This window comes from Trichechus manatus, unplaced genomic scaffold, assembly GCF_000243295.1.
Source record: "Trichechus manatus latirostris isolate Lorelei unplaced genomic scaffold, TriManLat1.0 scaffold00023, whole genome shotgun sequence".
In the NCBI taxonomy this organism is placed as follows: domain Eukaryota; kingdom Metazoa; phylum Chordata; class Mammalia; order Sirenia; family Trichechidae; genus Trichechus; species Trichechus manatus.
Genome location: NW_004443959.1, coordinates 8226093 through 8252901, shown reverse-complemented (window position 1 = coordinate 8252901; position 26809 = coordinate 8226093).

The window sequence follows — 26809 nt, the reverse complement described above, 5'->3', positions numbered from 1 at the left end:
CAGGTGGTGGGGTTGGCCTTGAATAGGTGGAATATGTCATCATCCCCAGAGACAAGAAATAAGAGGTAACAGTAGGGGTCGGGGGTACAATGAGTGATAAATTCATAGAGTGACAGAATTAGAAGTGATATGGCCTCTGAGGGTATCCCTTTTCTTGAAGTAGGAGGCAAGATCATCTACAGAATGAAGACTGCAAAGCCTAAGAAAGGAACTCCAGAAGAACAATGATGTTAAACTGGCTAAATCATTTGGCAATTTATTTATTTTTTGTGGGGCCGTGGTGGTTCAGTGGTAGAATTCTCGCTTTCCATGCAGGAGACCTAGCTGTGATGTTCAGCCCACGTACCTCATGTGCAGCCACCACTTGTCTGTCAGCGGAGGCTTGTGTGTTGCTGTGATGCTAAGTAGGTTTTAGCGGAGCTTTCAGACAAGATGGAGTAGGAAGAAAGACCTGGCTATCTACATCTGAAAATCAACCAATGAAAACCCTATGGATCACAAAGATCTGCAACCAATCACAGGATGGTGCAAGACTGAGCAGGGTTTTGTTCCCTTGTGCAAGGGGTAGCCATGTGTCAGGGGCCAACGTGAGAGCAGCTAACAACCACAACAACATATATTTATTTACCTATTTACTGTCTCTCCCACTAGTATGTACTTTCCCTGAGAGCAGGGACCTGGCCTGTCCTACTAAAGACTGAGTCCCCAGAGCCTTGAATGGTCCTGGCACAAGGTAGGTGTTCAGTCTGTATTTATTGAATGCATGAATGGCCGAGTGACTGAAGGAGAGAGACAACTGGGGAAAGGTCTGCCAGGCCAGGGCCGGTTGAGGTTGGAGGTCACGTATCAAGGGCAGTGCTGGTCCATGCTGTTGTGTGGCCCTTTCCAGCACTACTTAGCTGCTCAGATGTAGGTGGAGAAGACATGATAAGATTGATGTAGGTCTGCTGAAACAAAGTGGGGAGGTAGGAGTGATGAGTGGGCAGAGAAGAGCACAAGAGAATCAAAGGTGCTGATAAGAGGGATGTTGAGACTGTCAGCTTTGGGTTCAGACCTGGTGGGAAAGGAAACGAGAGCAGAAGGAGGTGACAGAGAGGAGAAAGCAGAGGTATGTGTGTGAGTATGAGCTTCAGGACAGGTGTAGCGTGAGTTAGGCATGAATAGGAGAGTGGGCAGGATAGCAGGTTGTAGTAAGAGAGTGGGATGTTGGTATTTGAGATTTCAGAGGTGGAGCAGTTTCGGGTGATGACAAGGAGCAGGGTGTGGCCACGGGAGTGGACAGCTGAAAGGAAAAAAAAAAAGGGATGATCCTAGGAGTGGAGGAGGTCAAGGAGCTTAGAGGCTAACAGGTAGGATATCATCTATGTGGATACTGAAGTCACCCCAGATGAAAGCAGTTCTTGGGCTGGAGAAAAATATTGTACCAATGCCAGATACTGCAGTCTTCACTGAGCAACGGGGAGTGACCAGATGGTAACATTTCATTTGCTCATCATCCACTCATTTAGGAAATACTCGTTGTTTATTGCGTTCACCAGGGTGCATCAAACAGACAGGTCTCTTTCCCTGACGGACCTGATCATCTCCCCAGGACCTATCATTTCATACACATGTCTCTGCAGAGGGTGGCTGGGTGGCTGGCTGGCTGCAGCAGTGGAAAGGGCAGTGGTCAGCAGCTTCCCCCTGGTGTCTGCAAGGAGAGTCATTGCAAGAGGAGGGAAGGCTGAAGATGTGAAGAAGGTGGTTTACCCTAGAAGAAGGTTCCAGGGAGCCCCAAGCTGGGGTGAAGGAACAAGGAAGCAAGGTACCCATGCTTACATTAAGCAAGGTACACATGTGCTTACTTGTATTTATTTACTAATCTGTAGTGAACAATTGCACATGAGCTTTACCACATCTTTGAGGAGAGGGATGATGGGAAAGTGAAGTAGGGTGGGATGGACTGATCTAAAAAATAAGGGTCCCCAAGGGCTTCTCTAAACTGTGGACACAAGGGGCCCAGAGTGAATTCCTACCAGGACCCACAAATACCCTTTAATCTCCCAAGAGATCTCATCATCTGTTTTCTACTAACATCTCAAACCTAACACAAAAAAGTCTCACTTTATATGTTGGTGTATGTGAACTGCTTGTCTCTGACAAAAGTCATAAGCTGCTTCCATAAAGTAGTACAGTTACAGAAAATTAGTGCAATTATTCCATGGTTTTGTGTATGTTAAGACCCATTGTTCCTTTAGAGCATTCTTATTCAAAGTTCTTTATTATCATAATACTCATTTCCCAAAATTGGACACACCTTAAGAATAATAGCATGCTAAAAAAAATGTTGTGTAAGTTCATTACTTACATTGTATCTATCTGTGTGTCATTCCTCAAATAAATCCACTGGGAGAGAGAAAGAGGTCATTAATATTAGCATAAATCTTCATAGGTGACTCTAGCAGTTTTAAAAGGAATCTTTAAAGCCTCTTTAAGAAAATTATGGGGCAGGAGCCTGACTTGGCACTCTGTGGAACCACCTACACTGTTCTCCCAAGGTGCTGGGGCGAAGGGGACGTGGTCTTTCCTAGCTGGCAGGAGGCGCTCAGCGGAGTGAAAGGACAAGGATGACTGGACCAGCCACAACTTCCGTCACTTGTCGAGGGCGCTCCGAGAATGAGAATGTGCTCACCTGCCTCTGCCCACAACCTCCTTCCACTGGCTGCTGGCTAAGGGCAGATCTCCTTCAATCAGGCTAACGACCATAGTTTCCTGAGGACCCACTCTGTGTGAGACACGTGCCAACACAAGTGACACAGAGATGATTCAGAAGCATGAATAAGATGTCTTGGGTCATCATCAAAGCTTGACTACGGGCTGAGGGCACAGAGATGGCTGGGAAGGTCCGGCACGGTGTTGGGACGCTGAGCTGGATGGGCTCAGGGGTCAAGGCACAGCCACTCAGGTCACACTCACTGTACAGACCCTACTCTCTACAAATGTTGGCTGCTCAGTGGTCAAAGTGGAGGTTAAGCGTTTGGAGAATCTGGTTAAGCACTCAGCTGATAACTAAAAGATCGGCAGTTGGAACCCACTAGAAGCTCCACAGGAGAAAGATATGGCAGTCTGCTTCTGTGAAGATTTACAGCCTTGGAAACCCTCTGGGGCAGTTCTACCCTGTCCTATAGGGTAGCTATGAGTCGGAATTGACTTGATGGCAACAGGTTTAAGGTTATTAAAGGTGAGCCCTGGTGGTGCAGTGGTTAAGCACTTGGCTGGTAACTGAAAGGTTGGCTGTTGGAATCTATTAGCGGCTCCAACTGGAGGAAAGACCTGATAATCTGCTCCTGTAAAGATTACAGCCACAGGGAACCCTGTGGGGCAGTTTTACTCTATCATGTAGGGTCACTATGAGTCAGAATCGACTTGTCAGCACACAACAAGAGTAAAACTTATCAGGTATAGTGTGGTTTTCCAAATCTTAGTTTCAGCAATGTTTACTAGCTGTTTATAAGTTAAGAGTATGTTAGTCATGGTGATGAAGTCCCTGTGTGGCAAACAATTAAATGCTCAACTGCTAAATGAAAGATTGGAAGTTTGAGTTCATCCAAGTATGCCTCAGAAGAAAGGCCTGGTGAGCTACTTTTGAAAAATCAGCCATTGAAAACCCTACGTAGTTCTGATCTGACACGTGTGGGGTTGCCATAAGTCAGAGTCAACTTTACAGAAACTGGTTTAACTTGCTATATTCATGGCAATTAATGATACATACATATCAAATAACTAAATACGTGATTAATGTATTTATCAAGTTATTAAATATAATAATGATTATCAAAATAATTAGGATAATTTACTTATTAAACAAACATTAGTGGCAATCTCTTTTGTGCCAGGCATTGTGCTGGGCCTTGGCGATACAAAGATGATGTAAACGTGATTCATGGCCTCTAGTAGCTCACAGTCCAGAGGTGGAGACAGATGAGTCATCCAGGATTACAGCCTAACGCACTAACAGCTGTGATAGAGGATGGGAGATGCTAGGGGTGCTGGGCCCAAAGATCTGGAAAGGTTTCACAGGCAGTGATGCTTGAGCTGAGTTTTATTTTTTGTTTTTTGGGGGTTTTTTAGGTTACTTTTCTCAGTAGATTGTATTTGCAGCTACTTCTCTTTTTTTTAAGCAGCTTTATTGATATATAATTCACATATCACACAATTCACCAATTTATGTTGTACAGTTCAATGGTTTTTAGTATATTTAGTTTTGTAGCCATCACGACAATCAGTTGTAGAACATTTTCATTACTCCAAATAAGAACTCCGTACCCATTAGCAATCCCTCACCATTTCCTCCCAAACCCTAGAGTCCTGTTGTTGTTGATAGTTGCTTTCAAGTCAGCTCCAACTCATAAAGATCTTATGTATACAAGAATGGAACGATGCCTGTTACACGCCATCTGCATGACGCTTGATCCACTGTTGTAGTTATTTTGTCAATCCAGCTTTTTGAGAGTTGCCCTCGTTTTCACTGATCTAGCAATTGGTCTTTTCTGATGATGTGTCCAAAGTAAGTGAGCCAAAGTCTCACCATGCTTACTTCTAAGGAGCATTCTGGTTACATTTCTTCTAAGGCTGATTTGTTCATTCTTCTGACAGTCCTCAGTGTATTTGATATTCTTCATCAACACCACAATTCAAATGCATTAATTCTTCTGTCTCCTGAGGCAACCACTAATTTACCTTCTGCCTCTGTAATTTACCTCTTCTGCATTTTCATACAAAGAGAATCATATAATATGTGGTCTTTTGTGTCTGGCTTCTCTCACATAGCATGTTTTCAAGATTCACACATGTTGAAGCATGCATTATGTATCAGTACTTCATTCCTTTTTATGGCCGAATTTGTATGAATTTGTATGAATTTACTGCATTTTGTTTATTCATTCATCGATTGATGGACATTGGGGTTGTTTTCACTTTTTTGGCTATTATGAATAATGCTGCTATTACCAATCATGTGCAAATTTTTGTGTGGACTTGTATTTTCATTTCTTTGGTGTATACCCAGGAGTGGAATTGTTGAGTCATATGATAACTCTATGTTTAACATTTGGAGTAATTGCCAGACTGTTTCTCCAGCAGCTATACCATTTTACATTCCCACCAGCAATGCATGAAGGTTCCACTTTCTCCACATCTGTCTTTTTTACTATGCATCCTAGTGAGTGTGAAGTGGTATTCCATTGTGAGTTTGATCTGTATTTCCCCAATGACTCATGATGTTGCACATCTCTTTATGTCCTTATTGACAATCCACCTACCTTCTTTGGAGAAATGTCTATGCAGAGCCTTAGTCCATTGTCTTAGGCTGGGTTCTTTAGAGAAGCAAAACCAGTGAAGCACATATACATATATGTGTATGTACATATATATATAGAGAGAGAGAGAGAGAAAGAGAGAGATTTATTTCAAGGAAATGGCTCACACGGTTGTAGAGGCTGACAAGCCCCTAGTCCGTGGGTCAGGTGTCGAGCTGGAGGCTTCTCCTGACTCATGAAGCTTCAGGGGCTGAAGAACCCAAGATCAGCAAGCAGGTCAGACGGCAGGCTGCTGGCTCATGGACTGCAGAGGTTGACAAATCCCAAATCAGCAAGCAATACAGCAGGCTGCTGACTCAAGTCCCAAGAACCAGAGATCAGATGATAACAACCAGGATGCAGGATCCAGAGAGAGAGCAAAAGCCAGCGAGCTTTGCCAGAACATCCATATATATTGGATGCAGGCCACCCCCTAAAGGAAACTCCCCTTACAACTGATTTGCTGATCACATCAGATCACATCATGGAGGTGATTACATCACATCACAAAATGGAGGATAACAACATCACTACATAACTGCCAAACTACACTGTGACATAACTGCCAAAGCACTGAGAATCATGGCCCAGGCAGGCTGACGCACAGCCTTAACCATCACAGTCATTTTTAAATTGAGTTGCATTTTTATTATTGAATTATAAAAGTTCTTTGTAAATTTTTGATACAAGTCCCTTGTCAGATACACGATTTACAAATATTGTCTCTCATTCTATGTGTTGTCTTTTCACTTTCTGGGTATCCTTTGAAACACCAAAAGTTTTTAATTTTATGAAGTAGAGTCTACCTTTTTTCACTTTTGTTGTTTGTGGTTTTGGTATCATATTTAACCCAAGATCATGAAGATTTACTTCTATGATTTCTTCTCAGAGTTTTATAGTTTTAGCTCTTACATTTAGGTCTATGGTCCATTCTGAGATAATTTTTATATGTGTTGTGAGGTATGGGTTCAAATTCATTCTTTTGCATGCGGTGATCCAGTTGTCCCAGTACCATTTGTTGAAGAGACTGAAAATTGATTGACTGTAAATAAGAAGGTTTATTTCTGAACTCTCAATTCTATTCCATTGGTCTACTTGGCCATCCTTAGGCTAATACTACACTGTCTTGATTACTGTATCTTTGTAGTAAGTTTTGAAATCAGGAAGGATGACTTCTCCAACTTTGTTCTTTTCAGAATTGTTTTGACTGTTATGGATCCCTTGCATTTCCATATGAATTTTAGGATCAGTTTGTCAATCTGCAAAAAAAGCTAGCTGGAATTTCAATAGGGATTACATTGAACCTTTAAATCAATATAGGGATTATTGCCTTCTTAACAATATTAAGTCTTCCAATCCATCAACTCAGGATGTCTTTTCATTTATTTAGGTCTTCTTTAATTCCTTTCAAGAATGTCTTGTAGTTTTCAGTGTATACGTTTCGCATTTTTTTGTTGAATTTATTCCTAAGTTTTTGATTCTTTTTGATGCTATTATAAATGGGTTTGTTTTCTTAATATTTTTTCAGATGGTTCATTGCTAGTGTATAGAAATACAGTTTACATTTTGTATATTGACCTTGTACCCTGCAAATTTGCTGAACTATTTTATCAGTTCTAGCAGGTTTTTTTTTTTTTTTTTTTTAATGAATTCCTTAAGATTTCACTATATTTTCTATATAGGACATCATTTCATCTGTAAACAGAGAAAGTTTTACTTATTCCTTTCCAATTTCTGGATGCCCTTTATTTCATTGTCTTGGCTAATTGCCCTGACTTTAGAACCTCAAGTACAAGGTTGAATAGAAGGGGCAAAAGCAGACATCTTTGTCTTGTTTCTGGTCGTAGGGGAAAGCATTCAGTCTTTCACTATTAAGTATTATGTCAGCTGTGAGTTTTTTGCAGTTGTCCTTTGAAGGAAGTCCCCTTCCATTTCTAGTTTGTTGAGCATTTTTATGGTGAAAGACTGTTGAATTCTGTCAAATGCTTTTTATGCATCTCTCGAGACAAGGATATGGTGGGTTTTTTTTTTCTTTTATTAATGTGGTGTATTACATTGGTTGATTTTTGTATATTAAACCAACGTTTCGTTCCTGAGATAAATCCTACCTGGTCATGTTGTTGTATAATCCTTTTTATGTGTTGCTAGATTCAGTTTGCTAGCATTTCATTGAGGATTTTTGCATCTATATTCTTAAGAGATATTGGTCTGTAGTTTTCTTTTCTTGTGATGTCTTTGTATAGTTTTAATATCAGAGGATACAGCCTCATAGAATCGAGCTGTGTTTAAGGATGAATGGGTGTTATATAAATGGAGACTGGGGAAGAGAGACAGAGGGTGACCAACTCTCCCAGTTTTCCGAGAACTGAAGTGGTTCGTGGGACAGAGGACTTTCAGTGCTAAAACTGGGAAAATACTAGGCAAACCAGGATGAGCTGGTCACCCAAGAGAAGGGAATGTGTTCCAAGCAGATAGAACAAGGTAGGCAGAAACGTGGAGGCTCCAAACATTGATGTGGTTCCAAATAGCCAAAGGGAAAACTTCTGCAAGGAAGTGACAAGAATTCTGATGAACTTTAGAGGTTTGAATTTTACTCTGAAAATTATAGGAAGCCAATAAAGAATTTGAGGCAAGATGAATAATGTCATAATTAGCTTTGTTCTTTCGGAAAAAAAATCACTTTGGGAGCTGCGTGAAAGCTGGAAGAAAGAGGTAAGACCTTCCAGAAAAGGAGAAAAAAAAAAATTCTTTTATTCATCAATACTTACTGAACACCTACTACGTACCTAGCTCTGAGCTAACCCTTGAAAATTATTGTTGTTGTTAGTAGCCAGTGAGTCGATTCTGACTCATGGTGACTCCATGCGTGCAGAGTAGAACTGTACTCCATAGGGTTTTCAAGGTTGTGACCTTTCAAAGAAGATCACTGGGCCTATCTTCTGAGGTGCCTCTGGAAGAGTTTGAACCACCAAACTTTTGACTAGCAGTCAAGCATTTAACCATTTGCACTACCCAAAGACTCCTAACCCTTGAGAATACAGTGGTGGAAATATGGATGAGGTTCCTGACCCCATGTACTTTATATTCTAGTCAGAAGGATAGACAATATTTATTTATTAAAAAATATTTGTTGAACACCTACAGTGTGCCAGGTACTGTTTCGAGGGCTAAAAAATAGAGTAGTGAACAAAAATAAAAATCCCTGTTCTCTAAAGATGAATCTGTGAAGCATCTCACAACATGGATGAATCTGGAGGACATTATGCTGAGTGAAATAAGTCAGTCACAAACGGACAAATATTGTATGAGACCACTACTATAAAAACTCATGAAAAAGTTTACACACAAAAAGAAACAATCTTTGATGGTTACGAGGGAGTGGGGTGGGGATGGAAAAACACTAAATAGAAAATAGATAAGTGATAACTTTGGTGAAGGGTAAGACAGTACACAATGCTGGGGAAGCCAGCACAGCTGGTCCAAGGCAAGGTCATGGAAGCTCCATAGACGCATCCAAACTCCCTGAGGGACCGAATTACTGGGCTGAGGGCTCTGGGGACCATGGTCTCAGGGAACATCTAGCTCAATTGGCATAGCATGGTTTATAAAGAAAATGTTTTACATTCTACTTTGATGAGTAGAGTCTGGGGGTCTTAAAAGCTTGTGAGTGGCCATCTAAAATACTCCACTGGTCTCACCCCATCAGGAGCAAGGGAGAATGAAGAAAATCAAAGACGCAAGGGAAAGATTAGTCCAAAGGACTAATAGACCATAACTACCACAGCCTCCACCAGACTGAGTCCAGCACAACTAGATGGTGCCCAGCTATCACCACTGACTGCTCTGACAGGGATCACAATAGAGGGTCCCAGACAAAGGTGGAGAAAAACTTAGAACAAAATTCCAACTCACAAAAAAAGACCAGACTGACTGGCCTGACAGAGACTGGAGAAACCCCCAGAGTATGGCCTCAGACACTTTTTTAGCTCAGTAGTGAAGTCACTCCTGAGGTTCATCCTTCAGCCAAAGATTAGACAGGCCCATAAAACAAAACAAGACTAAAGGGGCACACCAGCCCAGGGGCAAGGACGAGAAGGCAGGAGGGGACACGAAAGCTGATAATGGGAACCCAGGGTCGAGAAGGGAGAGTGTTGACATGTCATGGGGTTGGTAACCAATGTCACAAAACAATATGTGTACTAATTGTTTAATGAGAAGACAGTTTGTTCTGTAAACCTTCATCTAAAGTACAATAAAAAAAATTTTTTTCCTGTTATCCTAGAGTTTAAATTCTAGCTGGGAAAGATGGATAATACACAAAATCAGTAAGTAAAATACATAGTTTAATACCAAAAAAACCAAACCCATTGCCATCAAGTCAATTCTGACTCATAGCAACCCTATAGGACAGAGTAGAACTTCCCCATAGGGTTTCCAATGAGCGGCTGGTGGATTCGAACTGCTGACCTTTGGTTAGCAGCCGACCTCTTAACTGTTATGCCACCAGGGCTCTACATAGTTCATTAGAAGATAATAAATACTATGGAGAAGAATACTGGTTAAGTAGGGAAGGGGGGCAGCGGATGCTGAAGGCTTATAATATTTAAGAGTGGTCCAAAAAGACCTCATTAAGAAAACAGCATATTTGAACAAGACATGAAGAAGTAAACGGAGCAATCTATGAAGGAATCAACCTTGAAACAAACTATCAAGATTGTTTCTGGCAGAAGGAATAGCAAGTCAAAGGCCCTGAGGTCAAAGACGATTGTCATGGTCAAGGACCAGCAAGGAGGCCAATGTGGCTGGAATAGAACCATAAAAAAAAAAAAAAAAAAAAAAATTGCTGTAGCGAGCCAATTTCAACTTATAGCAACCCCATAGGACAGAGTAGAATTGCCCCACAGGGTTTCCAAGGAACGGCTGGTGGATTTGAACTGCCAACTTTCTGGTTAGCAGCCATAGCTAGGGGGAAAAAACAGATGCCATTGAGTCAACTCTGACTTATGGTGACCCCACATGTGCCAGAGTAGAACAGTGCTCCACAGGGTTTTCAATGCTGATTTTTCAGAAGCAAATTGCCAGGTCTTTCTTCCAATGGGGCTCTGGGTGGACTCAAACCACTTACCTTTTGGTAAGCAGTTGGGCACTTAACCATTTACACAACCCAGGGACTCCCAGAGTAGGGGGGATGGATACATACCATGTAGGATCTTGGCAGCCATGTGGGACTTGGAATTTTACTCCTAGATGGGAAGCCATTGGAGGGTTTCAGTAGAGGAATGATATTTTCAGAACTATGTTTTAGCAGAATCATTCTGACTGTTGACAATGCAACTGCAGAAGGGCAAGAATGAAAGCAGGAGGTCCATCTAGGAAGCAACTGCAGTAATCCAGATGAGAGGTGATGTTGGAGGTGCACAGAACTATGTTTTAGCAGAATCATTCTGACTGTTGACAATGCAACTGCAGAAGGGCAAGAATGAAAGCAGGAGGTCCATCTAGGAAGCAACTGCAGTAATCCAGATGAGAGGTGATGTTGGAGGTGCACCAGGTGATGCCGGCGTAGAGACAGTAAGAAGCAATTGGATTCTGGCTGTGCTTTAAAGGATTTGCTGAGGGTTGGATATACGGTGTGAGAAAAAGAGAGGGGAGTCAAGGATGACTCCAAAGTTTGTGGCCTGAACAACTAAAAGGATTGTTTTGCCAGTTACTGAGATGGGAAAATCTGTGGGCCATGGACATGTTGTGTGTGAGATGTCTATTAGACATCCAAGTGGAGTTGTAGAATAGGAAGGTGGGGAAATGAGTGTAGCATTTGGGGAACACTCTCCTAAGGGAGAGGTCTAGGTTGGGTATATACAATTGAGAGTTAACTGCATAGAGAAGTTACCGAAAGCCATGAGACTTGGTGAAATCATCTTGAGAGTAAATGTAGACGAAAAAAGGGAAAGGTCCAAAGACAGCATCTTGAGGACACTCCAAGGAAACTGAGGAGTGGCCAGTGAGGTAGGAAGAGAACTATGGGAATGGTGGCCTGGAAGTGAAGTAAGACTGGATTTCAAGGAGAAACTGAGAATTGACCACCGGACTTAGCAAAGTAGAAGTAATTACTGATCTTGAAGGCAAGAGTTTTGTGAAGGGGTAGGGGATGGAATCTGACTGGAGTAGGTTAAAGAGAGAAGGGAGGAGAAGAATTAGAGACAGGGAAAAGAGACTGTCAAGGGGTTTTCCTGTAAAAGAACACATATTTGGGGTAGTAGTTGGAAGGGAGTTGAGATCAAGAGAGGTTCTTGTTTTTAAAATGGAAGAAATAATGGCGTGACTGTATGCTAATGAAAATAATGCAGTAAAGAGAGAAAATTGACAATGCAGGAGAAAGGCGGGCCAAAAGGGTCCTTGAAGCGAAGAGATTGGGATCCAAAGCACACGTGGATGGATTGGCCTGAGAAAGGAGCATGGGGTTAGTTCATCTGTGGTAAAAGCAGGAAAGATAGAGTACATGGACAAAGATGCTGGTAGGTGGGTAGATATGGTGATGATGGCTTGTGGAGGTTTTTGTTTTCTTAAAGAAGGAAGCAAAGTCTTCTGATGAGGGTGGAGATGGAAGAGGAGGAATTGGACGTACAAGGAGAGAAGAGAGGGTTTGAAATAGTTGTCTAGGAGAGTGAGAGAAAGCATGGATCAGAGAAATATAGCCCAGTTACTGGACTATATTAGCTCAACGTAAGTTCCTGGTCATATATTTAAAGTAAGACCAATCAGTATAGTCTTATATTTTCCTCCACCCACATAGAGATGCATGATGCAGGCAAGGAGTAGTGAAGAGTTGGATTTTACCAGGGTCGTTTTTTGCCAGTCAAGTAAAACAAAGCAAGAATGGGGCAAGAGAGTTGAGAGGTTAGGCAAGGGAGTGATTATAATGATGGACCGTGGAATTTAAGGAGAGACGTGAGGACATGAAGCGGGTAATAGGCAATGAGAAGGGAGTAGGATGAAAAGGTTAAAACACTTGGCTGCTAATCTAAAAGTTGGAGGTTCTAGTCCACCCAGAGGCACCTTGGAAGAAGGTCCTGGCAATCTGTTTCTGAAAACCTTATGGAGCACAATCCTACTGTGGCACACATAGGGTCACCATGAGTCGCAATCAACTCGACAACAACTTGGTTTGGGGTAGAAAGGTACTCTTACTAGGGAAATAAGTTGGAAAAACAGGAGTGGTGGTATCGGGGAAAAAAATAAAAAATACAATTTTCCACCAAACCCAGAAAACCCTCTCCATAAATATAGAAAGGAAAAAAAAAAGTTTCTGCTGCTATAACAGAAACATCACAAGTGGATGGTTTTAACAAAGAGAAGTTTATTTCCTCAGAGTAAAGTAGGTTACAAGTCCAAATTCAGGGCGTCAACTCCAGGGGAAGGCTTTTTCTCTCTGTTGGCCTTCTTCTCTTCGGTGTTCCCCTGGACTACGAGCTTCTCTGCGCAGGGACCCCGGTCCAAAGGACGCGCTCTGCTCCCTGCAGTGCTTTCTTGATGGTATGAGGAGCCCAACTCTCTGCTTGCTTCCTTTTCCTTTTCTCTCTTGAGAGATAAAACGTAGTGCAGGCCACACCCCACTGGATGTGACCTGGGTAAAGGTGGTGTTACAATCCCTCCCTAATCCTCTTTAACATAAAATTACAATCACAAAATGGAGGCCAACCACACAATTCTGGGAATCATGGCCCAGCCAAATTGATACACACATTTTTTGGGAGACATAATTCAAACCATGACAGTTTCATTATTGAGTAAGTATTAAACCAGACTGCAATCCACATCACAGGTGATCAGCTAATGGGATTATCTCATCATTTTATATAGCCAAGTAGATACAATCTATTACATACATGTTTTCAAGACAAAGGATGACTTGTCCTTCTCCAAGAGGGCTTGACAGCTCCATTTGCTATTCATTTTTTCATAGTTCATCTTCAATTCCCCTGGTAACTGAGGTAGCCATCTGTCTTCATTAATTTCTGCATCTGAAGAAAAAATAAAGCCTCACATATCTCTATGACAGGCAATGACAGGAAGACTATCTTCCTTGATGTTTACATTTCATGGAGATGGCTCCTAGGCCCTTAAGAAAAACAGTTCTGGATTGTAATGTTGGCAAGAGACTTATTTAGCTTTAAAGAAGATCTACATACATATCAAAGGAACAGAGATAGGATTTACAAGCAAATGTTTTCTCAAGCAAATGTTCTAAGAAAAGGGAGGAGAGGAAAGGTTTCTTTTTATTTTAGCAATAGTGAAAATTTACTTTTTTTCTATTACTATTACTATTTAGCCTTACAGTAGTCATAGCATGGAATTGCATGGAATTGATATCAGAGAGGGCTCACAGTGAGTGATAATGACAAAGTCTAGGCTATGAGAAAGGAGCCAGGTGGCGCAACAGTTAAGAGCTTGGCTGCTAAAGTAAAAGTTGGCGGTTTGAACCCATCCAGAGGAACCTTGAGAGAAAGGCCTGGCGACGTATTCCTATAAAGAGTATAGCCTAGAAAACCCTATGGGTCAGTTCTTCTCTGTCACGTGAGGTTGCTATGAGTTCAGATTGACTCAATGGCACCTAAGAACAGGCTACGATGGTGTAAAAGGGGGCTCTAAAAGAAACTGAGCTGCCTGGCATATCTGGAAAGGCTGGTTCAGGCGTGGGCTCAATACCATTTTTTTATTTCTGCTTTTGCCCTTGCAAGCATCAAACCCTTAGACAGATTTACTTAACAAAGGATTTCCCCTGCAACTGTCAAATCCCTAAACAGACTTAAGTATATAACAAAGGAATTTTTTTTTTTCCCTGTGGTTAAAGATGTGGAAAAGAATGTTCCAAAGGAAGGATCCTGATGCAGAACTCTTTTCAGAAATCGCTTCAGCAGCTGCTCAGTAAATGTTTTAAGATAATTACCTTATGACTACCCTGTAACCTGCCCCCCTCCTTGTTGTTATTGTTAGGTGCCCTTGAGTAAGTTCTCACTCATAGCAACCCTATGTACAACAGAACTAAACAATGCTCCTTCCTGTGCCATCCTCACAATTGTTGTTATGCTTGAGCCCTTTGTTGCAGCCACTGTGTTGATTCATCTGGACAAGGGTCTTCCTCTTTCTCTGCTGACCGTCTACTTCACCAAGCATGATGAACTTCTTCAGGGACTGGCTCCTCCTGATAATATATCCAAAGTATGTGACACGAAGTCTTGCCATCCTTGCTTGTAAGAAGCATTCTGGCTGTACTTCTTCCAAGACAGATTTGTTCATTCTACTGGCAGTCCACGGTACATTCAATATTCTTTGCCAACACCATAATTCAAAGGCATTCAATTCTTCATCTGTCTTCTTTATTCATTGTCCAACTTTCACATGCATATGAGGCAATTTAAAATACCATGGCTTGGGTCAGGTGCACCTCAGTCCTTACAGTGACATCTTGGCTTTTCAACACTTTAAAGAGGTCTTTCGCAGCAGATTTGCCCAATGCAATGCGTCTTTTGATTTCTTGACTGCTGTTTCCATGGATGTTGATAGAGGATCCAAGTAAAATGAAATCCTTGACAACTTCAATCTTTTCTCCGTTTATTATGATGTTGCTTATTGGTCCAGTTGTGAGGATTTTTGTTTTCTTTATGTTGAAGTGTAATCCATACTGAAGGCTGTAGTCTTTGATCTTCATCTATAAGGGCTTCAAATCCTCTTCACTTTCAGCAAGCAAGGTTGTGTTATCTGCATAATGCAGGTTGTTAATAAGCCTTCCTCCAATCCTGATGCCATATTCTTCTTCATATAATCCAGATTCTTGGATTATTTGCTCAGCATACAGACTGAATAAGTATGGTGAAAGGATACAACCCTGATGCACATCCTTCCTGATTTTAAACCACACAGTATCATCTTGTTCTGTTTGAATGACTGCCTCTTGGTCTATGTATAGGTTCCTCATAAGCACACTTAAGTGTTCTGGAATTCCCATTCTTTCTTAATGTTATCCATAATTTGTTATGATCCACACAGTTGAATGTCTTTGCATAGTCCGTAAAGCACAGGTAAACATCCTTCTGTTGTTCTTTGCTTTCAGCCAAGATCCATCTGATATCAGCAATGATATTCCTCTTTCTATGTCCTCTTCTGGATCCAGCTTGAATTTCTGGCAGTTCCCTGTCGAGGTACTGCTGCAACTGCTTTTGAATGATCTTCAGCAAAATTTCACTTGTGTGTGATATTTAAATCCAAATAGCCCACATTCGTGTTTCCAATCAATCACTGTAAAGCCCCCTCCCGTTCAAGTTGTTGACCTCTGGCTTCCCTGATCTTGCAACTTCCAATCAGAATATTGTAACCTGAGTTACAACATTGTATGCCTGTGGGACTGTTGCTTTCTGGAGCGTTGGCTTTCACTTGGTGAAATCTAACGTGTCCCTGGCTCGAGCTGTCTTTACATTCAATAAATCTCTCTTGATTTTATTTTTAAATAGAGTATGTGTGGTTACTCTATGACAATGGCAAGAGTGAAGGCTGATGGAAGAGAAGACAAGATTCTTTGAGGAGAAGAGTTGAAGGAAATAAAAAAATCAGGGTGTGGCAAGAATCATTTCAGTGTACAGTATATAGTAACATCACTATTATTAAGACATGAGTAGAGATGGAGAGAGTGACAGTGAGTGAGGAGCTTAAAACTTTGAGGAATGACAGGAAGTGGTTCAGGGGTCTGTGCTGCTGTTGTTAGGAGTTGGCCTCCAACTCATGGCCACCCCATTCACAATGGGATCAGACCATAGTGACCCATGGGGTTTTCATTAGATCACCATAGAAAGGAGAGGTGGTGAGTGCAATGTTTAAGCCGCACTGTTCAATACAGTAGCCACCAGGCACATGTGACTACATAAATTTAAATCAACAAAAAGTAAATGAAACTAAAACTCTGTTCCTTAGTTGCACTAGCCACATTCCAAAGGCGCAATAGATGCATGTGGCTACTGGGTACTGCATTGGGCAGTGCAGATATAGAACATTTCTGTTATTGCACAAAGTTCTATTAGCTAGCACTGGTCTCCTTACCTGCCATTCAAAGCTGGAAGGGGTGGGGGTCAAGCTGAGAAGGGAGAATGGCCTGAAAGTGGCAATAAGGAGCAAGGAGAATACTTCCCACGCTAGGCCCAGTGCTATCAGGCACTAGGAAGAGAAAACAGCCACCCGTTGGGAGGATAACGAGGAAAATTACGTCCTCAGGGGGAAGCCAGGTTGAAGTTAGCACAAGAATGTGGGGAAAATTCAGAGAAGTTGGGGAACCAAGGATTTTGCCAATGAGGTCATGAATTTCAGAGGGCCTCCCTCTTCATGCAGAAGAAAGATGTAGCAGTCTGGACCTGTAACCCTATGGGGCAGTTCTACTCTGTCCTGTAGGATCACTATGAGTCGGAATCGACTTGAAGGCAATGGATTCCCTCTTCACTCCCACTGACTGGAGAGCTGCAGGCCTACAAAGGGGAATTTTCCTTTTGTTGGTAACTTGCTATTTCAATGTAATTTCAAATTTACAGAAAAGTTGCAAGAATAGCACAAAGAACTTCCATATACCCTTTTCTCAGATTTGCCAATTGTTTATGTTTTGCTCCCTTTGCTTTATCTTCTCTTGATAGATATAGATACAGATATATGTATAAGTATATAGATTATAAGGAGTCCTGGAAGCACAGAGATTAAGCGCTTGGCTGCTAGCCAAAAAGTTGGTGGTTTGAACCAAGAGAAAAATGTTGCAGTCTGCTCCCGTTAAGATTACAGCCTTGGAAACTCTATGGGACAGTTTTATTCTGTCTTATAGGGTCACTATGAGTCATAACTGACTTGACAGCAATGGTTTTATATATATATATACATATATATATACACATATATATACCCATATAAAACAACAACCATATGTCTACATCTATTTCTATAATCTATCTATATACATATGTTCCTAAGAGAGGGTCTTGGCACATAATATATGAGTTGATTTATATCTTTATCTATTATATATATTTATATATACATGTATATATGTATATACACATCTATATCTATAATCTATAGATATAGATGTAGACATATGGTTGTTATTGTTGTTAGCTGCCATCGAGTTGGCCCCTGACTCCAGCAACACCATACACAATGGGACAAAATGCTGCCCAGTCCTGTGCCATCCCCATGATCATTTGCGGATTCGTCTTTTGTGATCCATAGGGTTTTCAGTGGCTGATTTTCAGAAATAGATCACCAGGCCTTTCTTCCCAGTCCATCTTAGTCTGAAAGCTCCACTGAAACCTGTTCAACCACGCAAGCCTCCACTGGACAGATGAGTGGTGAATGCACATGAGCTGTATTGGCTGGGAATTGAACCTGGGTCTGTCTCCCACATGGAAGGTGAGAATTCTACCACTGAACCACTACTGCCCCCAAGATATATGGTCCTTTTGTCGTCAAGTTGATTCCAACTCATAGCGACCCTAGTGGACAGGGTAGAATGGCCCCATAGAGTTTCCAAGGCTGTAAATCTTCACAGAAGCAGACTGCCACATCTTTCTCCTGTGGAGCGGTTGGTGGATTCAAACCGCCAACATTTTGGTTAGCAGCCAGGCGCTTTAATCACTGCATCACCAGGACTCCTTTTTCATAAGATTACCGTCAAGAAAGCCCTGTAGAAAGAATTCTACTCGGACGCACATTGGGTCCCCATGAGTCGGAATCAGCTCAAAAGCAATGGGTTTGGTTTTTTGGGTTTGATTACTTACCAGACAACTGTGCAGTCCCAGTCTCTTGCTTGGCTGAAGTTAGGACTGGATCATGACCATCGATAGGCCATGATAAGGGCTTTGGAGTTTCAGAGCAATGGGAAATGAATGAAGGATTTTAAGCAGGGCAGTGACATGATCTGATACATGTGATAAACTACAACTGTGGATTGTAGGGAGATGACGGGATAATATCCTGGAAGGGGACAATGGAAAGATGGAAAGTAGGCAGATTCAAAATATGTTTTGGAGGTAGAATCTGCAGGGCATGTTTGGTTGACCATTATGAAGCTACTTAAGAGAAGTTTTGAAGAACAGTATAGAATACATAGAAACATTCTATTTCATGTGTTTGTAAGATTGTAGTGAAGCTCCAAAAACCAAATCAGATGCCTTTGAGTCAATTCTAACTCATGGTGACCCCAAGTGTGCAGAGCAGTACTGTACCCCGTAGAGTTTCCAAGGCTGTGACCTTTTGGAAGCAGATGGCCAGGCCTTTTTAATGAGAGTTCTCTGGGTGGGTTCAAATCACCAACCTTTTGGTTAGTAGTCGAGTGCTTAACCATTTGTGCCACCCAGGGACTCCATAATACAGCTAGGAGAACTCTTTTGGTTTTAACAAACATTTGATTAATCCAATATACAGTCTTTGAATGTCTGCTATATGCCAGGCCTGTTCTAGGTCTCTTGGAAGGGTGGAGGACAAAAAAATAAGAAAGTCCGGGCAGGAAAAGGTAATTCAAGGCACTTAAACTCTAGTAGGAGAAAAGTGACAAATAAATAACTAATCACAATACAAGGCTGAATAATCAGAAACAACAGTATGTATCTGATTAAAAAGTTCTCCAACTTTGCCTTAAATACTTAGCCTCCTGGAGCAAAGTCTTGGTCATGCTCTGCATATCCAGGAAACGAGGATGAGAATATTCAACTGCTAAACTGAATATTAGGACAAGTGAAAAGAAACAAAGAAAAAGAAGATAGCCTCTCTCTAAATTTTGGAGCTCACCAGCCAAATGAGTAGGAGAAGTGATCAAAAGGAAGATTTCAGAGCTGGGAGCAGAAGGGTGGTAAATATAGACACATTACTGCTCTTTAGTAATTGTCATCTTTGGTGCGTCTCTGGATGACTATCAATTTTTCTTTCTTTTTTAATTTAATTTAATTTTTTATTGTTGTTGTTGAGAATGTGCACAGCAGAACATAATCCAACTCATCAATTAAGGATGGCTATCGATTTTAATATCATTCAGCATTTTCCTTTTTTTTTGTTTGTAGTTGTAGTTTAAATGAAGTTTACTTTTCAAGTTAGTCTCCCATACAAAAATTTATACATGTATTGTTATGTGACCCTAATTGCTCTCCCCATACTGTGACAGCACACTCCTACTTTCCACCCCTGATTCCCCATGTCCATTCAACCAGCCTCTAACCCTCTCTGCCTTCCCATCTCACCTCCAGACAGAAGCTGCCCCTTTAGTCTCTTGTACCTACTTGAGCTAAGAGGCACACTTCTCATGAGTATCACTTTATGTCCCACAGTCCAGTCCAGTCTCTGTCTGAAGAGTTGGCCTCGGAAATTATTTTAGTTCTGGGCTGATAGAGAATCCGAGGGCCATGCTTTCCCGGGTACCTCCAGTCTCAGTCAGACCGTTAAGTCTGGTCTTCTTACTAGAATTTGAGTTCTGCACCCCACCTTTCTCTTGCTCCAGCCAGGACTCTCTGTTTTGTTTCCTGTCAGGGTGGTCATTGGTGGTAGCCGGGCACCATCTAGTTCTTCTGGTCTCAGGCTGATGAAGTCTCTGGTTTATGTGGCCCTTTCTGTCTCTTGGGTTAATACTTTCCTTGTGTCTTTGGTGTTCTTCATTCTCGTTTACTCCAGGTGGTCGGGACCAATTGAAGTATCTTAGATGGCCGCTTGCAAGCTTTTAAGACCACAGGTGCCACTCACCAAAGTAGGATGCAGAACATTTTCTTAATAAGCTTTGTTATGCCAATTGACCTAGATGTCCCCTGAAAGCATGGTTCCCAGACCCCTACCCCTGCTACTCTGTCCCTCAAAGTGTTTGATTGTATTCAGGAAACTTCTTAGCTTTAGTTTAGTCCGGTTGTGCTGACTTCCCCTGTAGTGTGTGCTCTCCTTCCCTTCACCTAGGATAATTCTTATCTACTATCTAGTTAGAAAATAACCCTGACCCTCCCTCCCCACCCTCGTAACCATCAAAGAATGTTGTCTTCTGTGTTTAAACCTTTTCTTGAGTTCTTATAATAGTGGTCTTATACAGTATTTGTCCTTCTGTGACTGACTAAATTCACTCAGCATAATGTCATCCAGATTCCTCCATGTTATACGATGTTTCACAGCTTCACTGTTGTTCTTTATCGTTGTGTAGCATTCCATTGTGTGGATATACCATAATTTGTTTATCCATTCATCCATTGATGGGCACCTAGGTTGTTTCCATCTTTTTGTTATTGTCAACAGTGCTGCCATGAACATGGGTGTGCATATATCTATTCATGTGATGGCTCTTATTTCTCTAGGATATATTCCAAGGAGCAGGATAGCTGGATTGTATGGTACTTCTATTTCTAGCTTTTTAAGGAAGCGCCAAATCGTTTTCCAAAGTGGTTGTACCATTTTACATTCCCACCAACAGTGTATAAGTGTTCCAGTCTCTCCACAACCTCTCCAGCATTTATTATTTTGTGTTTTTTGGATTAATGCTAGCCTTTTTGGGGTGAGATGATATCTCATTGTAGTTTTGATCTGCATTTCTCTAATGGCTTAACGATGGTGAGCATTTCTTCATGTGTCATTCAGCATTTTTCTTGAGTTTAAAACTGATTTGTTCGTTATAAAAAAGTTGAAAATGTAGAAGAAGTAAAAAGAAAAGAGAATACCTATAATCTCACCATACTACAGCAGTAATGTCTTTTAATATCTTGATGTATTTCATTTATACACATATGCACATATATGCATATACTATATATATTATATTTATATATAATTTCTTACAAAATTGGAATCCTAATTTTGGATTTTCCACTTAAAAATGTATGATCATTTCCTACGTCATTTAATATTCCTCTGGAAAGTTTTTAAGGACAGCATGATTATGCCATTATGATTTGCCCAGTCTTCATTTGTTGGACACATATGCTGTTTCCAATTTTCAGTCTTATAAATATAACTGAATGACTATGGATGTCAGTCATGTTTCATATATACACGCAATACTTACATGCACAGTGGTATATCTTCATGACCTTTTCAAACCATTTAAAACAGAATAGATTTAAGAAGAGCAACAATAACAACAAAAAATCTTGCTCAGTTTCCACTGATTCTGCAGTCAGTCTCCAGCATTCAAGTTCCTCCTTGCTTCAGGTACAATAATCCAAAAAATATCCACTGAGCACTCAGCACTAAGAACTTGACAGTGAACAAAATAGGTGTGATCCCTGCCCTCATGAACCTATAAACCAGTTGCCAACGAGATGATTCCAACTCATGGGCACCCCATGTGTTACAGAGTAGAACTGTCCCCATAGAATTTTCTTGGCCGTCGTCTTTACAGAAACAGATGGCCAAAACTTTCTTCCGTGGCACTCTAGGTGGGTTCGAACTGCCAACCTTTAGGTTAGCACCTGCAGGCCTACCAGGACCAGGCACATTTAGATATTTCAAATACATTATCTCATTTAATTTCCATCGTAACTCCCTAACTAGATCTCAATATCCCCATTTTATAGATGAGTAAACAGAGGTACAGAGGTATTGAGTAACTTGGAAAAGGCTCAGCTGATAAGTGGCAGAACTGAGGTTTGAGCTCAGAGTTCCAGTGCTCACATCTGGGAGCAGGGAGCTCTTCACTGGAGCCCAAAGACTCCTCCCAAAGCATTTGCTGCACTCTATTTCCATTTTTATTTTCTTTCTCTGACTCAAGACTGCCATCTTCCTGAGGCCAAGGACTGCTGTTATTCCCTGTGGTATCTCCAAGGCTTAGTTAACCTGCCAGGCTGAGAGCTGATATGTTTGCACTGACTAGATGTATGAATGACAAATGTGCCAAGTATTTACAACAGGGCAGAACCATGAATTGAACTGTGTTCCCCGCAAGGGTCCCTATGAGTTAGAATCGACTCGATGGCAACAGATTTGTTTTGGTTGGTTTTGGTATACCCGTGGTTATAATTCCATTTGGGAATGCATTTTCTTTGTTGACTTAATGAGGCAGTATTAGGGTAGGGTGTGTTTTAAATCAATCTCTTTTGGGATTTAAACAAGCAGATTAAGCGAGCAGAAATGGGGAAAGATAGATGCCATGCCATGTGATAGCCAAGGAATAGAAACTGAAAAGAGACAATGATCTTCCCCCAGAGCCAACACAGAGAAAGCCTTCCCCTAGAGCCAGTGCCCTGAATTAGGACTTCTAACCTCCTAAACTGTGAGAAATTAAAGCCACCCATTGTGGTATTTCTGTTATAGTAGCACTAGATAACTAAGACACGTGTCTTCCGAAAGAATCCTGTGGTGGAAAAAGGAACTAGGAAATGAGAAATAGAGGAAAAGAAGGAGACAGGATAGGAGCATTTTAAGGTAGCTAATCAGAACTGACTTGAGGGCAACGGGTTTAATACTAGCATAAGGAGCCCTGGTGCAGTGGTTAAAGAGATTGACAGCCTCGGAAAACCTGTGGGGTCGACTATGAGTGGGAATCGTCTCAACAGCAGTGGGTAATACTAGCATGGACCCCTGGTAGCACAATGGTTAAGTGATCAGCTGCTAATTGAAAGGTTGGTGGTTCAAACTGACCCAGTAGATCTCCAGGAGAAAGACTTGGCGATCAGCTTCCATGAAGATTACAGCCTAGAAAACCCTATTGGGCAGTTCTACTCTGTCATATAGGGTCACCATGCGTGGAAAATCCACTTGACGGCACTCCAAAACAACAATATTAATAGCACGCCATTACTGATTAATGACCTGGTCACTGTGACATCTCATTTAATGCCTAGAAAATCCTTGTATGACAGGCACTATTACTTATTATCTTCATTTTACAGATGAAGAAAAGCTCACAGAAATTAAGTAACTTGTCTAAATTCACTCCATTAATGAGTGGAAGAACCAGGAATTTAACTAAAGGCAGATGGTTAATAATGAGTTCTTTGGAGAAGACAGTAGAGGGATAGTTTAGGTCTTGTAGTGCAATACGCACTTGAAGGTAGAAGAATGAAGTTCAAGTCCCAGGTCTATTTCTAACTATTTTCTTGATCATTTCGCCTGCTTCCTCACCTGTCAGATGAGGACCATGGTGTTTTTGAATGTTTACACCTCATTTTGATGCACATAGCACAACCTGCTTAGTGGTTTATGTTTAACCTTAGTGAGTTGGGACTGACTGATACTCTGTTTGCTATACTCACTTTGTTCCACTACTAGGCTAAAAACTCTGATTTATTTTTGTGTGTCCCATAGTGCCTTGCAGAAGAACGGCCTGGCAATCTGCTTCAGAAAGTCCACAGCCTTGAAAACCCTATGGAGGGCAGTTCTACTCTGAAGTACATGAGGTTGCCATGAGTCAGAATCAACTCTAAGGCAACTGGTTTGGTTTTGGTTTCATAGTGCCCTTGCACACACTGGAAAAGAAAAAGAAAAAAAGAAAAAAACAAAAAACCCAACTTGTTAAATGAGTGAGTGAACACAGAGTCTTCTCCTTAACTTGGGCAAATAAATCCTGAGAATTCCCTGGCCTTATTCTCTGCAACAAAAAAAAGTGACAGCAATAATGATGGCTGTCCAATCACAAGGGTCTTTTGGCTGAATGAGAAAACATAGATCAGATTACCATGGGCCCTTGAAGAAACGTACTGGACACTTTCAAAGTGTTATTAGAATGTGCCGCACTTAACGTGTAAAATCCTAAAGAACATCTAAGAAAAGCGAGGGAGTGAGAAGTGAAGGGAACGTTTACTGAACACAACTAGTTGCCAGTCGCTGTCCTTAGGTGCTTCCCGTGCTCTTCTCTGTCATCCTCATAACAAGCCGGAAAAACGGGCATAATTGGCTTCATTCTTTCAGCTGGAGAAACCTGAGGCTCAGCAAGGTTAAGAAACTTCTCCAACTGTATCTCATTCCAAAGCCTAATCTGTTCCTAGGACATCATACTGATGCCACTTACATTTTTTTCCACTGTAGAGCTTTCCTTCTAGAACAATTTCCCTGGATTCTTCCAATCAAAGCCTAGAAAAATCTACCTGAGCCAACTGTAGATGCAATGATGCATCTGTGCTGATTTGGCAAGCGAATCCTATTGAGGGCTGTCTCTGTGAGCTAATAGTTAAAGAGGTCCAAAAAGTGTACCATCTGGGAGCAGCTGAAGAACAGCAAAACAACTAGGTCGGCCTTGTCCTTCTGGTTCCCAAACCTGATGGGGCTGTTGGATCTTGCACAGACTTCAGCTGATTCAGTGCATGACCAGTGCCAACTGCAGAAACATTCTGGAGTATCTAGCCAAAGCCAAACTCAAAGTAAGCTAGAAATGATTCAAGGCTGATGGCATTTCCTCCCTAACCTTTATTTCTAGGAAAAGATGGTATCTCTGTTACCTAGGTTGTTTGAGAATTGTGTATCTGAAGCATTTTTCATAACCTGGAGGGTATTTTAAAAGCTGTGGGCAAAGCACATAAACTTGCAGTCATTTAGCTGCAGATATGCAGATATCAAAGTCTTTGGAGGTGTGTGTACGAGGGGAGCATTGAAAACAGGCTGTTCAGTGCTGCTTCAGGTTGATATATGGAAGGGAAATTATTTTCTTACAGAGGGGGGAATGCTATTTTATATTCTCCTAATATGCCAAGAGAGCAGGCTCTACAACTTTTGGTTGATTTCACCCCATTTCTATGTATGAAAGACTGATCTCACTTTATAGGGAACCCTGAGAGAAAAATAAAACAAGTCAGTTGAAAACTAATAAGTATTTATGTGGCTGTCTTTGAGAATGGCAAATCAAAAAACCCTTGGGCAAGATAGTGCTGTTTGTCTCTCTTCCTCTCTCTCAGGTTGTCCAGCAAGGTGTCGTTATTTGGCTTTGAAATCAAATGTATCTGACTCAAGTTCTGACGTATCTGAGCTGTGGTAAATTGTTGATGACACTGGATTATCCTTTACTGATAAGATATATTTGATAATTTTTTTATTTTTAAAAAGCAACCAATAGCAATTGCAAAACTTCATGTATAATATATAATCTCAATTATGCAAAAAATCTATTTGCATATGTATTAATATTCACTAAAAAGTAACAAAGAGAATTTGAATGTTAACAGTGGTTATTTTCAGGTCGTGGAATTACAAGTAATTTTTACGTTCATCTTTATGCTTCTCTGTGTTTACCTAATTTTCTATAAGAAGCATGGAATTACCTTTATAAGCAGAAGAAAAATTAATTGAAAAAATTTAAGCTACCCCTGCTGTAGACATCAACTATTATCAATTCAAATATTTAAGAAGAAACATTAGATGTGAAAGACCAGAAAGATTTTAGATTTTGAGTAGGAAGATTTTGAGAAGCACAAGAAACACTGTCTTTCTTTATTGTTTTCTTAATCAGATGTCCAGGAGTTATTTGTGTCTGACTTTTTTTCCCCTCATGACATTAGCTAGAGGAAACCATGTTTATAGAAAGAATGGTGACATAAACAAAGTCAGGGGCACTTCTAAATGTGTTGCCCTGGTGGTGTAGAGGTTAAGAACTACAGCTGCTAACTGAAAAGTCAGCAGTTTGAAGCTACCAGGTGCTCCTTGGAAACTCTATGGGGCTGTTCTACTCTGTCCTTTAGGGTTGCTATGAGTTGGAATTGACTGATGGCAATGGGTTTTTTTTTTTGTTTTTTTTTTTAATTATTCTCTAAGAAGCCAGGTCAGTGATTTTGAAGTTTGAAGGCTAGAGAAAATTTGAAATTGAAAGCATGTTATGACCCAGTCCTGCAGGGTTGCTGGCAGAAGTAGAAAGGACACAGGGCTAAGAACCAGAGCCCTGAGTTCTACTTGTAGCTCTGCCACTAACCAGTTGTGTGACACTGGACGATTTATGCAACTACGTACGCATCCTTACACTTGTTTGTAAAATGAGGTCTATGCCAGCTCTACAATTCTGTTCTCTCTGGCTGGGTAAAATGGCATGACTGGAGAAAGTCCCAGATTGGAGACCACTCCAGCTTCGGTGTACAACTAGGCCACTCCTTCCCTGGAATAGCTACTTAACCTCCGAGTCCACATGGTTTGCTCATCCCTTGGTTTCAGGTGTACTCCCTCAGGAAGATGTTGCAAGGACTGACTAATGCACATTCGTGTCCCAATAACAATGATGCAAAGAGTGCAGGTGCTGGAGTTCCAAACCGTCAATTCCAAATCCACGATCCTTTCTGTCCTGCATCTGGGGATTGTCATCCTAGCACAGAGGGTATAATTTAAGTCTTGAATGATGTTGAGTTCTTTTGCCAGAGAGCTGAAGTATTTACAAAAAATAGATCGATAGTATGACTAGTTTTATATAGGTAGGGGAAGTCCATCCCAAGAAAGCAACGACCACCTTCTTGGACCCCTCCTCAAAGAACAATTCTGAGATTTTTATCTTTCCCAGAAACAACTGAAAA